This window comes from Lucilia sericata, unplaced genomic scaffold (assembly GCF_015586225.1).
Source record: "Lucilia sericata isolate MDLA Ls3-8-SP2 unplaced genomic scaffold, ASM1558622v1 Contig000156F_arrow, whole genome shotgun sequence".
Lineage (NCBI taxonomy): Eukaryota > Metazoa > Arthropoda > Insecta > Diptera > Calliphoridae > Lucilia > Lucilia sericata.
In genome coordinates this window covers 522,268-537,048 of record NW_023994186.1, presented here as the reverse complement: position 1 = coordinate 537,048, position 14,781 = coordinate 522,268, and the positions used below count along the sequence as shown (strand labels likewise).

General features: G+C 30.3%; 1 protein-coding gene across 1 annotated transcript in view; it reads right to left on the bottom strand.

Annotated features, from left to right (window-relative positions):
- Positions 1–14,781, bottom strand: part of LOC119601323 — a 126,431-nt gene that overhangs the window by 54,857 nt on the left and 56,793 nt on the right. Inside the window, exon 2 of the mRNA XM_037952168.1 lies at positions 9,787–9,839. The gene's annotated coding sequence lies outside the window, so the exon portion shown is untranslated. The remainder of the gene's footprint in view (positions 1–9,786; positions 9,840–14,781) is intronic.

Here is a 14,781-nt window from a genome sequence, read left to right as displayed (position 1 = left end):
ATCATTAGTCGAATCAATTTAGTCATCAAAATTGTTTTAGATTAAAACCGTTTAAATATTTTCATCTTATTTTTAATTATGTTTTTCTTAAGAAGCTAATTATTAACAAATGCCTTATTAAAAGTTTTGTATTTAGACAATCTCAAACAATAAATCAATTAATAAAAGTTAATTAAAATTACAAAGCCTTAATACATTTAAATCAACATAATAAAAAAAGACAGACATTTTAAAGATTAATGTTTAAAAGGGAGATTTAAGATATAAACTAAAAGGTTCTTAATTGCAAAACAATAAAATTGATTATGGCCTATAAAAATAGAGTTAACAAATAAAAAAATAAAGCTTTTAATGCTGACCCAGAAAATTTTAAAATTTACTAAAGATCGTTCAACGGCAAACTCCCTTTTGATGGATTTATTAATAAAAAACCAATTTAAATCACAATTATAATTCTTTTGTTAAAATGTTTCTTTAAAAATTTCCTTATAATCGTCTATGAGGAAATCATTTGAACAACTAGTTTTTTTTATATTCAGTGTTCTTTTAAATTAAAAAGGAATATGCGAACAACAAAAAGTTGTCATAAAACCGGGATTCAGTGTCACAACAAGTCACTTTGTTTATATTTTAGTTGCTTCCTCAATATACGCATACACAAACGCAGACAGACGAAGACTCTCCACCATACATTCCAGTTAACACAACTGCAACTGCTGCAACCTCGCTAATGCACAACTTATGGTGACAATGTGGAACACAACCCAAATCTCACACCTTATAACCAAAAACGTTCTTTTGCTGCCTGCAACTGCTAAAAGAAAATTACAAAAAATAAAACAACAAACTAAGCAACAACTATGCAAAAGGTAAACTTAAAAAAGTAGTGTTATGCGGTAAAAAGTTACAAAAAATAAATAAACCGAGAATGATGCGATATTTTTTTTTTTTTTGCTGGAAAAACTGCTAAGCCTAATAAGAATATAGCAGATAGAAGTCAGCAAAGCAAAAAAGAAAAAAATAAAAAAGATGAAGATGCTGGCTGGTTTTACCTTATACTACAAGTTGCTAGTAGTGTGGCAAATAAGCAAGCAAGTTGCATTACTTGTGCGCAATTCAGACTTGCATCTAACAGTCCAATACCAAGCAGAGAGCCAACAAGACGGACAGACAGACAGTTAGGCAAGAATGAAAGAACTGTTACAAAATCAAGTTTAAGACACCAATTTTCAAGAAAAATAAAGAGAAAAAACTCTATTTAGAAAAAAAGTATGAAAAGACCGCAATGTGTTTGCACATTTTACAATGGAATTTTTAGCTTAGAAAATGAGGAAAGAAAATAAAAATATTTTTTAAAGGAGTTAAAACAGGCACAAACCAAAAGTTGTGAATCTTCTTCGTCGTCATCATTATGATCGTCATGTGCTTAAGAGATAAACAAAAACAACAGATGAAAAGCTTAGTTCAAGTTTTTCTTTTGAAGTATTTGTGTCTAAACTTAATAATGAGGTTTGTTAGCGTTCCTGATCGGCATTGAAAATTAGTTATAAACAAAATTACAAAATATGACGTATCAAAATCTGCCAAAAATTAAAAATTTCCTCAAACTGTTGAAAAACTTAAAAATATTTACGTTTGTGAAATATTGCTGTAATATATGAGACGGTCTTGGGTTAAGTGTTATGAAATATTTGGTGTTTTTCACAATTTCTTTAAGAAAATTCTTTCATAGAACTTTTATCAGTAACTGAGGAAAACATTTCCCATAAAAATGTCATTAAGTTTTGTCTCAACTCAATATTGGAAGGAGATATTTTCTATGGAAAAGTTCTTAGCCAGTAATCAATACAATTTTCTACTACATATGTATTCTCTTGAAAGCTTTGTATTTTTCAAATTCAAAAGCTTTACATAATTTCTCTAGAAAACTTTGCATTGTTCTGTATTTGTTATAAAAAGCTTTGATTTTTTTCTATAGAAAACATAGAATATGATCTTTAAAAAACTTAAAATCTTCTTCTCTAGGAAACTGTATATGCTTTCTTTACAAAACGTTAAGCTTTATCTGTAAATTTTGGTTATTTTTTACAGGCAGCTTTTTATTGTGTTCTATAGAAAGCTTTTATTGACGGCTTTACAAAATTTTTATTAATTTCTTTAGAAATATTTCATCGTTTCCTCTAGAAGACTTTCATTAATCTCTCTAGAAAACTTTCATAGATTTTTCTTAGAAACTTTATATAGAAAACTTTAAATGCTGCCTTTAGAAAACTTTAAAAGTTTTTCTCTAGAAAACTTTGAAAGCTTTCTCCAAAAAAACTTTAAAAGCTTTCTCCAGAAAACTTGAAATACATTCTTTAAAAAGCTTTGAATGTTTTCTGTTCAAGAAATCAGAAAGATTTCTTTGATTGTTCTCTTTACAAAAGTTTGATCAATTAAAGCTTTAAATGTTTTATTTTTTATAAGAAAACTGAATGTTTTATTTGAGGTAGTATGAGAAAGCTTTAAATACGACTATTAAAAAGCTTTCTCTAGAAAATTTTCAATGCTTTCTCTATAAAGTTTTGAATGTTTTCCTTGAAAAGCTCTGAATGTTTATTCTGTAATAGTGAAAGTTTTCTTTAGAAAGTGTATGGAAAAAGTTTGATGAATTAAAGTTTTTTTTTCAAGAAAACTGAATATTTTCTTCGAATAAGAATGGGAAAGCTTTAAATATGACTATTAAAAAGCTTTCTCTATAAAATGTTTAATGTCTTATCTATAAAGTTTCCAATCGTTTAACTAAAAAGCTCTGAATGTTTATTTTGTAATACTGAAAGTTTTCTTTAGGGAGTGTATGGAAAATATTGTATGTTTTCCTTTGCAAAGCTTTAAATATTTTTTCTAAAAATACAAACACAAGAAATACCATTCACAGCTTTCTAGAAAAAAAGCTTTCTAGAGAAAATATGCAAATCTTTCTAAATAATATTTTTATTTAGAAGAAGTTTTATAGAGATAAAACATACAAATATTTCTAATAACATTTTTATTTAGACATATTTGAATGTTTTTTCGAAAAAGCTTCTTTTCTTGAAAGCTGTAAAAAGCTTTGATTATATTGTTTTAAAAGTTTTTATAAAAAGTTAAGGCATTTTATAAAGGAGAATATTCTATTCAAAATATTAACATTCTATATTACCGATCAGGAAAGCTTTCTCTCCTATATTTTCTGCTATTTTGCTTATTTCACCTGTTTCCCTCATTTATTTTATGACCCATAGTAAGTGAGTGCATAACTATTAAAATTGTTTTTCTACTTTTGTGGCAAAATATCTAACAATGTTTGGTAATGACGTTGTTAAATGTTAAAAGTGTATCTAAGACATCAGCATCAGCAGCAACAACACACAAAAATATATATATTGGCAGTTAAAAACCTGTAAAGCAAGATTTTTCTAAAAAAAAACAAAAATTTAAAATACACAATTTTAACAGAAAATTTACGCATTTCTCATACATATACACAATGAAAAAACTTCTAAAGCAACTTGCAACATTTCAGCCATTCATACTTCAATTTAAGATTTATTTTCATTTTGGTCATCATCAATTTGCTGCGAATTGCCAGAATGAATAGAACAAAAAAAAAACACACACAATGAAAATAAAAGAAATGTGTCACTAATGTTAACAATTGAACTGTTTATTCAAAATGTGCCCCCTAAAATAAATAAAAGGAATGAAGCAAAAAAAAAAACGGTTGCAGGCAGACTTTGGAAAAATAAAACAGATTTCAATTCGCATTTTCTATTTTAACTGACATGACGACGGCCATTTAGCCATGTAATTCTTTCAATGAATTTGAACTCTTAAGTCGTTTAATGTTTTTTTCTTTCCATTTTATTGTTGTAAATAAATGTGTCCATATGTCCACGTTAATGTTAAAGTTGTCCTCTTTTTTACATTTCTTGTATATTTTTCGAAAATTCTTTTATTTTTCTTTTACCTTGCTCCAGTGTCTTTTATCGGGCATGTATGTTTTTGTTATAGTGTTGTGTACCCACTTGAAGTTGATGCGGTCAAGTCAATTGCTCGTAATTATATAGCTTTTTTCAAATATATTGCATTTAAACGTTTTTAAATGCTTTAAATTTTTTGTTCTACTCTCCCCCTGTAGATCAATAGTTTTTATAGTATTGAGAGAGCTATTTATGTTATTAAAATATTTCTTTGAAGGTGGACATAGAAAATTGGTATTTAGTAAATTTCGTTTTATTATATTTATTAAATGCTATAATTTGGAAAAGATTTTAAATTATAGAAAATTGTGTGTTATCATATGGCGAAATTTGGAAAAGAATTTTAAATCGGAAATAGTTATAAAAGGGGTTGAGAAAGTTGTAATTATTGTTAACTCTTTAACTTGTGTTGGAGTTATCATATTTTAAACTTTAACTACACAGAGCGAAAAGGAAATATACACGCCTGGTACCAAATTGACACCAAATTGTTTATAATTTTTCAATACCATCCGTTGTCAAAGTATATACATACGTACGACAACACTGTGTAATGTTGACAACATTGCAACAAGTTTGTTAACAAAGTAACATTTGTTAACATTTAGACAACGGATATGTATAAAATTTAGATTTCGACAACGAATTTTTGCATTACAACAATTGTTGCCGTGCTTATCTATATACTTTGACAACGGATGTTATTGACAAATTATAAACTCTTTGGTGTCAATTTGGTACCAGGAAATATACATTCCTTTTCCCTCTGTGTAATCACCCACGATTAGTAAGTTAAACATTTTGTCTTTGATTAAGACTTTGAGCCTCGATTACAGAGAAATAACATTCATAGAATTTGACAAAAATGTTTCAATAGTTGAGAAACTTTTCATTTAATTCATCGAAAAGTTTCTCGACAATGTGGACTTCACAACAGATTGTATATCTTTTGAATACGGGTTGCACCGATTTCAATGCACGAGAGAATAAGTTTTAAGGTCCAGATTTGAAGGCACTATTCCATAAAGATTGTTGTCAATCTCAAAATGAATTCATTGGAATATACTTTAGCAGAAATTTCAAAATGTTTGCGAACAGCAGGCTTCTTCAAACAGCAGGGAAATTGGGTACCATACGAGACCTTGAAAGACTTTGCATGTCTGAACTGCTGCTTGAATGTTATAAAAGAAAGTACATTTTTAACCGAGTCATAACTTGCCATGAAAAATTGATCCATTTCAATAACCCGAGGTTGTATGTAAAGGCCGATCAACTAGCCGAATCGATACCGATGCTTAATACAACTCGGGCTAAGGTAAGGCTCAGTTTTCGGTGAAACCAAAAGAGTTCATGAACCTATACCGAAAGTAATTGATTCGTTAGAAGCGAGAATTGTTCGAAAAATCCCAGACTATGTTGACATGAAAGCTTAATATTCCATCAAGACAATGACTCTGCCACATGTTGCAATATATGTTGAAAACTATTTAGAAATTTCATATCTATTATGAATTGCAAAAATATGGCCAGACTATTACAGGGAACTTGTACCGAATGCAACTGATACGTTACAAGCTATCATTGGCCGAAAAACCACCAGAATATGCAGTCAGACATGAATGCGTACTACTCCATCATGAGAACCCTCGGCCACATGTTACAATATCTGTTTAAAACTATTTCTAACCACTTCATTGTTTGAAAAATCTTCCTCCGATCGACTACTACTATCGATTTAGAACGATCTCTCTAGGTTACGTTTCACTTCAGAACAAGGTTATCGAAGTTGGCTAGACTTGTCCACAGCGTTATATTCCATCATGAGTTTGTTCGGCCATACCTTGCCCCATACCAGTTTAAAAAAGTTTAGAATAATGTGATTGGAAAATCTTACTCCGATCGATTATTATGTGTTTCGATCTATGCAGAACGCTCTCTCTAGGTTACGCTTCACTTCAGAACAAGCTTACCGAAGTGGGTTGATTCGTTTATGTGCTCTAAAAAAGAACAGTTCTTTTGAGCCCAGAACCCATATGCACCAGATAAATGGGAAAACGTCATTTAATGCTACGTATTTTGTAGGATCAAAACAGTCTTATATCTTGTGAGCTGCTAAAATCTGACCACCTTATCATTGAGAACATAGATTATAAAATGCTGCCGAATTGTTTAAATAACGAACTGGCCGAAAAACCCCCAGAATATGTGGCCAGATATGAAAGCATAATGACAACGCTGACGCATATTGCATACTTGCTAAAAGCTATTAAGAATAAAAGCTACATATTTCCAAAAAAGATCTGCTGTCCATAACTTAAATTCTAGAGAATTTATCGAACACGTTTTTTACTAAAAAATTTCCTTATCTTTAGATATTTTTATAGATTTCTTAAAGGAAATAGATTTGAATCCTGTCTGAATTTCTCTAATGATGATTTAAACAAAAAAAAAAAATAAAACATTTCCTTTTAAATAAACAAGTTTGTTACAAAATAACAAAAAATTCACCTTAAATAATTAGGAACACTAGTTTATGGCAACATTTTTAATCTCAATTTGTCTGCCACACTTGCAAACTTCATTTAAACGATTTATTGGGATTTGCTACAAATTCAAAGGAAGACATTAATAAATAGAAAAATAAGAAAAATAATTTATTAGAAATATTGAAAGAAAATGCCGGTTACAAACAAATAAATAAAAGAAAAAAATCAAGGTGTAAAATAAAACACTGAGGAACAGTAATGGTATTCAATAAAACTGGCAAATTTAAAAACAAAATGAATATTAAGAAAACAAAAATAAATTTCCCAAGATTTTTGTTAAGTGATTTCTGCTGTTATCATAAAGTAATGTTTTTTTTCAAAAATTTCTTTAATAAGTGCATCTCCTTATTGTTATTAACACAACACATATGATTTTTCTTTTTTTATTTAACAATAATAAACAAAACGTGATTGTTTGTAAGGGAGAGAGAGATAGTGCGGTTTGCTGAGTAAAAAAAAATCTGTTAACAATCATTGGCAACATCCATTGCCATCATCAAACACATCAAGTACAAGTTTAGTACAAGTTTTTGAACTTGTTGTTGCTGTTTGTTGTAACATCAACAACCACAACAACAACAAAAAACTTGTCTAGAAAAGCAGGTGAATACAAAAAATTTATGTATTTTTCTTTTTGTTCTTTATTTTTTTAAAAGGTTGCTAATTTTTTTTTTATTTTCATAAACAAAATAGCAACTTTGAAAAACGACTCATTTCCTTAACGTTCTGAAAGCCAGGAACTTAAAGGGATGAGTTCTTTAAAAGTTTAATAGATTTTCTAAAAGAGGCTTTATTAGTTAGGTTAGAAGAGTATATAATACATCAGATCCGAAGTAATTCAGCTAAACCATCATTGGGCCGGCGTTGCGCTCTTTTAAAGGAAAATATTGGTGAGAAAATCTTATACAGTGAAAAAAAATATTCACGCCTGTTACCAAATTGACAACATCCGTTGCCCAGTATATACACACATACAACAACAACATGTAATGTTGACCACGCAACGTTGTCAAAATTGCAACAATTCGTTGTCGCATTCTAAATTTTATGCACATCCGTTATCTAAAAGTTAACAAACGTGTTAAGCTCACTATTGACAACGGATTTTGAGCTTACCACGTTTGTTAATCTTTAGACCACGGATGTGCATAAAATTTAGATTGCGACAACGAATTGTTGTAATGTTGACAATGTTTCGTGGTCAACATTACATGTTGTTATTGTATGGATGTTTATGTATACTTGACAACGGATGTTATTGAAAAATTTGGTGTCAATTTGGTACCAGGCGTGTAATTTTTTTTCTCCCTGTGTACAATTCCAATTTCCTGCAATATCTTCGCTCCCGAAATATTTGGATCTTATTTCGACGATAGTCCGGTAATAAGAAAGAAATTGTTTCAGAATTTCACTCTACTTTCCGCATACTTAAGTCATTTCGATAAGGTGGCCTTATTTATATGGAACCTGGAATCAGAACCTAACTTGGTCTAAATCTATTCAATACTGACACCTAGAACTGATCTGAAAGGAATAGTTCAATCTAAAATTTCAACATTTGATCCAAAAGTTTAAAACAACAGACAGACGGACTTGATAAAATCGACTACCAAACTGCTTTGAATGTACTTTTAGCGAAACTTTTACTTACCGGGTAAACAGGAAAGTAATGTGGGGTCTATGCATACTTTCGGAAATGAATAACTAATAATTTTTGTTCGACGATGATCCCGAAATAACTATTTACAAATAAACCTACAAATAAGTCGGGATTTTAAGCTCAATGAAATAATTTGGTTGATAATGAACACTCATTACTCAGTAATGTATGAAATAACTACTGGCCATTACAAAAAATTTCAGATTTTTAGCTGAGCTATTGATGATTTTCTAATTTTTGTGTAATTTAAAGGAAATTTATTTCTTTTTCTTTTTTTTAAAGTAAGTAAGAAATTATAGTCGGGCGAGGCCGACCATATAATACCCTACACCATATACAAAAATAAAATGTCATTTAGTTTTCATAATAAAGCTTGGTTTTGCAGTTTTTGTCGAGATACGATCATATTAAATATAATTATGAACTTGAAAGCCTTATTCGTCATGTACGGGGGCTAGGTGAAATAATAGACCGATGTTAGCCATTTTCAATAGCCTTCGTCTCCGGTACCATAGAAGATTATGTGCCACATTTCATTAAATTATCATCAAAATTGCGACCTGTAGTTTGATTACAAGGTTTACAAAGCCTATTCAGGGATTCAGTTGTATGGGGGCTAGGTGAAATATGGGACCGATCTTAACCATTTTCAATAGGCTTCGTCCCTGGGACAATAGAAGATCATATACCAAATTTCATTGTATTATCTTCAAAATTTCGACATGTAGTTTGATTACAAGGTCGGACGGACGGACATAGCTAAATCGACTCAGAAAATGATTCTAAGCCGATTGGTATACTTTAAGGTGGGTATGGGACCAATATTATTGTACGTTACAAACATCAGCACAAACCCAATATACCCTCCCCACTAAAGTGTTGTAGGGTATAATGAAATTCTTTTATAATTCTGTCCCCTACAAACAATGATTTATATAATAAAATATAGTTTCTAGACTCGCTTAGCTTATCAGTTTAATTAAAATAAAAAAAGACTAGTAAAATCACATCACTATACGTACTTAAAGTTATCGGCTAATCTAATCTCTCTTTTTTCAAGTAATTTCAAATATAACAACCACAAAAATAACAACAAAAACTACAACGAAAATTTGCTTTCAACATACTTTTTTTTCCTCACGTTTTATTAATTAATAAAACGTTTTTTTTTTCCATAAACAAGACAAAAATTATAAACAAGACTTAAAAAGTTCGCACGTGTTTAAATGTAAAAGCAACAAAAAATTTCATTCATTCAAACTTTTATAACAAAATTTTACTCTAACAGTCTGTCTAGCTTTATAAAGCTTGTTTATCTCTATTTAAACTAAAGATTATGTTAATATTCAGTTGAAATTTTTAAATTCAATTCTCTTCTTTATGAAAAAAAAGCAACAGATAAACCCAATGACCTTTTTTCTATTTATATTTCTTTGAAATTAAGTTTAAAGTTTAACCATCAACTACACCCTCTTGGCTTTATGCTAATATAACCAATTAGATTTGCAAATTTATTTTCAATTTTTCATTTCATTTTGCAAAATTTTTTATATTAATAGACAAAGATATCTTAACTTACCAATAGTTTCCTTTTGCTTCTTTATGGTCCGTAGATTCAGAGAAAGTTGTTTTCTGTAATGAAATTAATGTTTAAAATAAAAATTAATAAACAATATGAAATCTTTAAGAACGTGCTTAAATTTATGCTGGAGATAAGTTACATTTCTTTTAAGAGTTTTTGATATATTCAAAATATTTTGAAAGATGTCTTTGTTTTTTTAATAAAATCTTCATAAAGAAAGTGATTATGATAAATGTTTGTCATTAATTTTAATTAGGTTGGTGTTTATGTCAAATATAAAAATATTATGTCAAAAGATCACAAGTAAGAGTGTTATATTCGGCTATGCCGAATCTTATATACCCACCATCAAACCTCGTTTGACTAGAATGAAACTTACTTATGTCGAATTTCATCTATATACTCGTATTTTTTAGGCCAGTTATAAGCGTTAAAGTAATTTTCTGAAGGGGACCTTAAAATGGGGGTAGGGTCAATTATGGGTCGATCCTAATATAATTTGGTAGACAGAATTTGGTTCGTATTAAATTTATTTGTGTCGAATTTCATCGCTACACTCGTATTTTTAAGCCATTAATGAGCGTTGCAGTCATTTTCTAAAGGGGACCTTATATGGGGGGTAGAGTCAATCATGGACCACATAAAATTTTTAGATAGATTTTGACTCGTATGAAACTTACTTATGTCGAATTTCATCTATATACTAGTATTTTTAAGCCAGTAATGAGCGTTAAAGTCATTTTCTGAAGGGGACCTTATATGGGGGGTAGGGTCAATTATGAACCGATCCTCATAAAATTTTGCATAATGATTTTGGATCATAAGAAACTTACTTATGTCGAATTTTATCGCTATATTCGTATTTTTAAACAAGTTATGGCTGTTAAAGCTGCTTTTCGAGGGGCCACTTGTATGGGGGCTATCAGAAAATGTGGACCGATATTGCCCATTTTCAATACCAAACAAACCTTACCTGTAAGAAATATTTATGTAAAATTTCAACCCTCTAGCTCTTTCCATTGGGACTCTATCGTGCTTTCAACAGACAGACAGACAGACAGACGAACGGACGTACGGACGGACAGACGGACAGACATGGCTAGATCGACTTAGAATTTAATGAGGACCCAGAATATATATACTTTTGTGGTCAAGAAAGTATTTTATGTTAATAAAACCTAATATGTTACATCCCATGAAACTTAATATGTTACATCCCAACGAAAAATTTTACATTATTGGTAATGTCCAATAGTTATTTCATACATTACTTGGTAACAAGTGGTCATTATCACCCACATTATTTCATTTAGTTGAATATGTAATTACTGCTAAAAAACAAAGTAATTTAGATTTGTCGTCGAACATAAATAAGTAGTTATTCCCCCAAAAAGTAAGTAGTCCTTATTTAGCTCATTCATTACTTTCCAGATTCCTTAAAATTTTTCAATTAGTGTTCCCGATAGCTAATAAAATATTTGGGATCTAATTTCTACGTTTCTGATTCAGACTAAGATCAACATATTCTGAATCCATTCGTCGAATGAAAGTTTTTGTTTGTTCAGTTTTTATAGTTGTTCCTATAATTCCGTGTGTTCACACGAAGACGTATCGTTATACTACATCGGACTTGCTCATTCTGAGGTGGAATGTGATTCTTAAAGTTCCGCAGTTTCACTGTCTCCTTCGCTTGCTCTACATTTACTGAATCCGTTAGTAAAATGTTGTATAGTTGTAACCGTAATCTTGTTGTAACCTACCGTGGACCTACTGTGATAAGTTGAGCATGTTTAGAGTAAACTCCAAAACACTTAACAGCATGAAGGAAAATCGCCGATAAATTAAAAATTAAGGTATTACAGTTCCGCTAGGTAGGTTGATAGGAGGATGTATACTACATTAAATCCGAAGAAATACATCTGGGGCATTATCGGGCATGTTGTGCGCTCCTTATCATGAAAAAAAGGGAACTGAATGAATTATTTTTCAGTGTTCATAAACTCAGTTTCTTGAACGTAATTCCTAAGAATCTTCCAATTAGTGTTAGTCAGGAATGTTATTTCTGGAAACTCAGTTTCTTGAACGTAATTCCTAAGAATCTTCCAATTAGTGTTAGTCAGGAATGTTATTTCCGGAATAACATCACTTGCAGATACTTGGATCTAACTTCGACGAATGCCTGGCAGTGGCAAAGAAAGTGCTCCAGAGTTTCACTGTCCTCTCCACATGCTCTACATTCGTCTGAATCCGCACGTCCAATTTTGCATAGATGTGCTCGTAATCCTGTGTGTCCACTCAGGACCATCATACTAACTTCAAACTTGCTCATTTTGAGGAGATTTTTCGTCTTGCTCTCATCAGCGTCACCCCATAGGATCTTCGTGGTTCTACCCACTGTTCATTATTCCAAGAGGCCTTATGGAATTCTCTCACCCATATTTTTAGGTCAGCCTTTGTTGCGTCGAATGGTTTCAAAATTCAGGACACGATATCTCAAATCTAAGGTCAGATTCATTGCGGCTTAATCCTTTAGAAAAGTAAAACTTGGTCTTAATTGAAATTTTGTCGGTCTGTGTTATTTGCCTTATCTTTTTCCGGTATGATATTTGTAATGGGGACTTCTGCCTGGAAACAAGTATGCTGATTAGGTAGTCAGTAGTATACTTCGGTTTCTGGGTTTTCAATGTGGATGACCGTTTTGTAACCCAGTTTATACCATCACAATGTTTGTGTATAGCTTTCCTAAAGAAAAGATCCCCAGCAACATGTACACAGAACTTTATGCTATGATTTTGTACTACACTTTTTGTCCAAAGAAGTCGACCAAATTTCTGAAGCATAAGTTAGAATTTACCAAACATATTCCAATTTCGTTTAAAGAGCCTGATATATCTTGTTGGATTTACCGATCAAGCTGCTTCTAACCATTTTTCTAACTGGTTTTCTTTTCTATTTATAATTTCTAAAATCATTACAAACATTGTTAGAATATCTGATATTTTAATCACAATTTGTTTCACTTCTATTTAATTTCAAAAAAATTTCAACAAAATGAAAGTATGACACTTGGCTTTTTAATCTGTTTTCTGTATTTCTCAAAGCATCCAACATCATGTTGCAACAATCTTACTAGTTTTGTTTATTTAGTTTATTTTTCTAAACTTTTAGTTTATATGTCAGACTATTTGACCACATTAGTATTCCATGATTTTATGCCACATAAAAATCCTTGATATGAATTATAAATGACAACAACATGTGACACATTTTTCACAGAAAAAGAAAAAATCCAAGAGGAGATGGGAACCACATAGATACCAAAAGCAAGATGAACTAAAAAAAAAACTTTCAAAACAAATGAAAAACTAGGTTAAATTTAATATTTTCTTTAAGCCACTCTGCCACAGTTTGCTTATCATAGTGGTATAAATATAAAACAACAACAACAACATCTTCTGGGAACAAAATAAAAAAACTTGGCAAAGGACATAAAACATTAACATTGAAGAAAAACTAAAAGCAGACAAAATATTATATATGAATGCCACTGTGTAAACTAATGATGTTAAGAGTATCTGTTCTGTGTGGCAACTAAAAAAACAACTTAAGTAAACATATGACGAAAAAACACAAAAAAAAAACCTAATGGGGATGTTGTTGCACATGTATGTATGTTGATGAAAACATGGCCGAAACCAATGCTGTTGAATTTTTAAACCCACATTTTATGTTCGAAATGTAGTTAGTATGTTGCTTGCAACAAAAGTAAAATACGAGAAAAAAGAGAATAACTTGTGGCGGAAATTTACATTATTAGATTAATGTTTAATAAACATTCGCTGTTGTCTCGTTGTTGTTCTTCTTGTAGTTGCCTGTTGCTCTCAATGGCCATTTATATTACATTTATTCATGTGGCATATACAACTTTTATATGTTCTTTATAGAACACATTTTGCAATGAATTTATTCATTTTTAATAAATAAAATAAAAATAAAAATGTTAATATTTGCCACACACATTCACAAGCGAAATTAAATCAAAATCGACAAAAAGCCAGAAAATTGTGTGGCAAAAAAAAAAAACTTTGTGGAACAGACATTGAAAGATAAATATCAGAAAACATATTAAAAAGAAGTTGAATACGTTGTGTTAAACGCGATCTATAATCGGCATTTATGCAATGCAACTGATTTAGCACATAATTAGGTAAGAATCAGATCAGTTTCCTGGATGTATTGCCGTAGAATTTTTCAATTTTTGATCCTGATATTTTCTTATAAATTCGACTAAAGCCTGTCAATAACAGAGTCCAGAGTTAAACTGTCCTCTACGCACGCAGAAAAAAACATGTTTGTGGTAACCATGTTAGTTAAATTTAACATATAGTTAAATTTATGATTATGATGAGTCTAAACATGTTGTAGTTATTGTAACTATTTTAAAATATCATATTATGATTAAATACAGTTGCAATATTTTATCATAATATTTTCCTATTTATAAAAACATAGTCAGTCATACATGATCATATTATGATCCAAAATAATCATAATATGATTATGCTCAAACATCTCTATATGTCCCAAGCTGTATGAGTATGATGTGCATGACAAAAGTTGTTTTGTTGTTGTACCAGCAGACATACATTTAAGAACATGACATGTAATGGTTATTTGTTAGTTTAAATAGTTGTAAAAACCATAATATGTTTGCATTTTTATCATTCTTTAGTTGTTGGAACAATAATTATGTTTCGGTGAATCATATACCTCATTGTCATGAATAATAAAATGTTTACAGTAACTAAAATATTGTTAAAATTTAATTAAAGTAACCTTAAAGTAACAATTATTTGTTTTTGATAGCAATGTATTGTTACAATGAACATACTATAGTTAGAGTAACCAAGTCGAAGAATAGTTATTTTCAGAGTGCGCAGTATAGTTGTGCCCATTAACCTGTATGTTCACTCGTAAACGTACCATTATGAT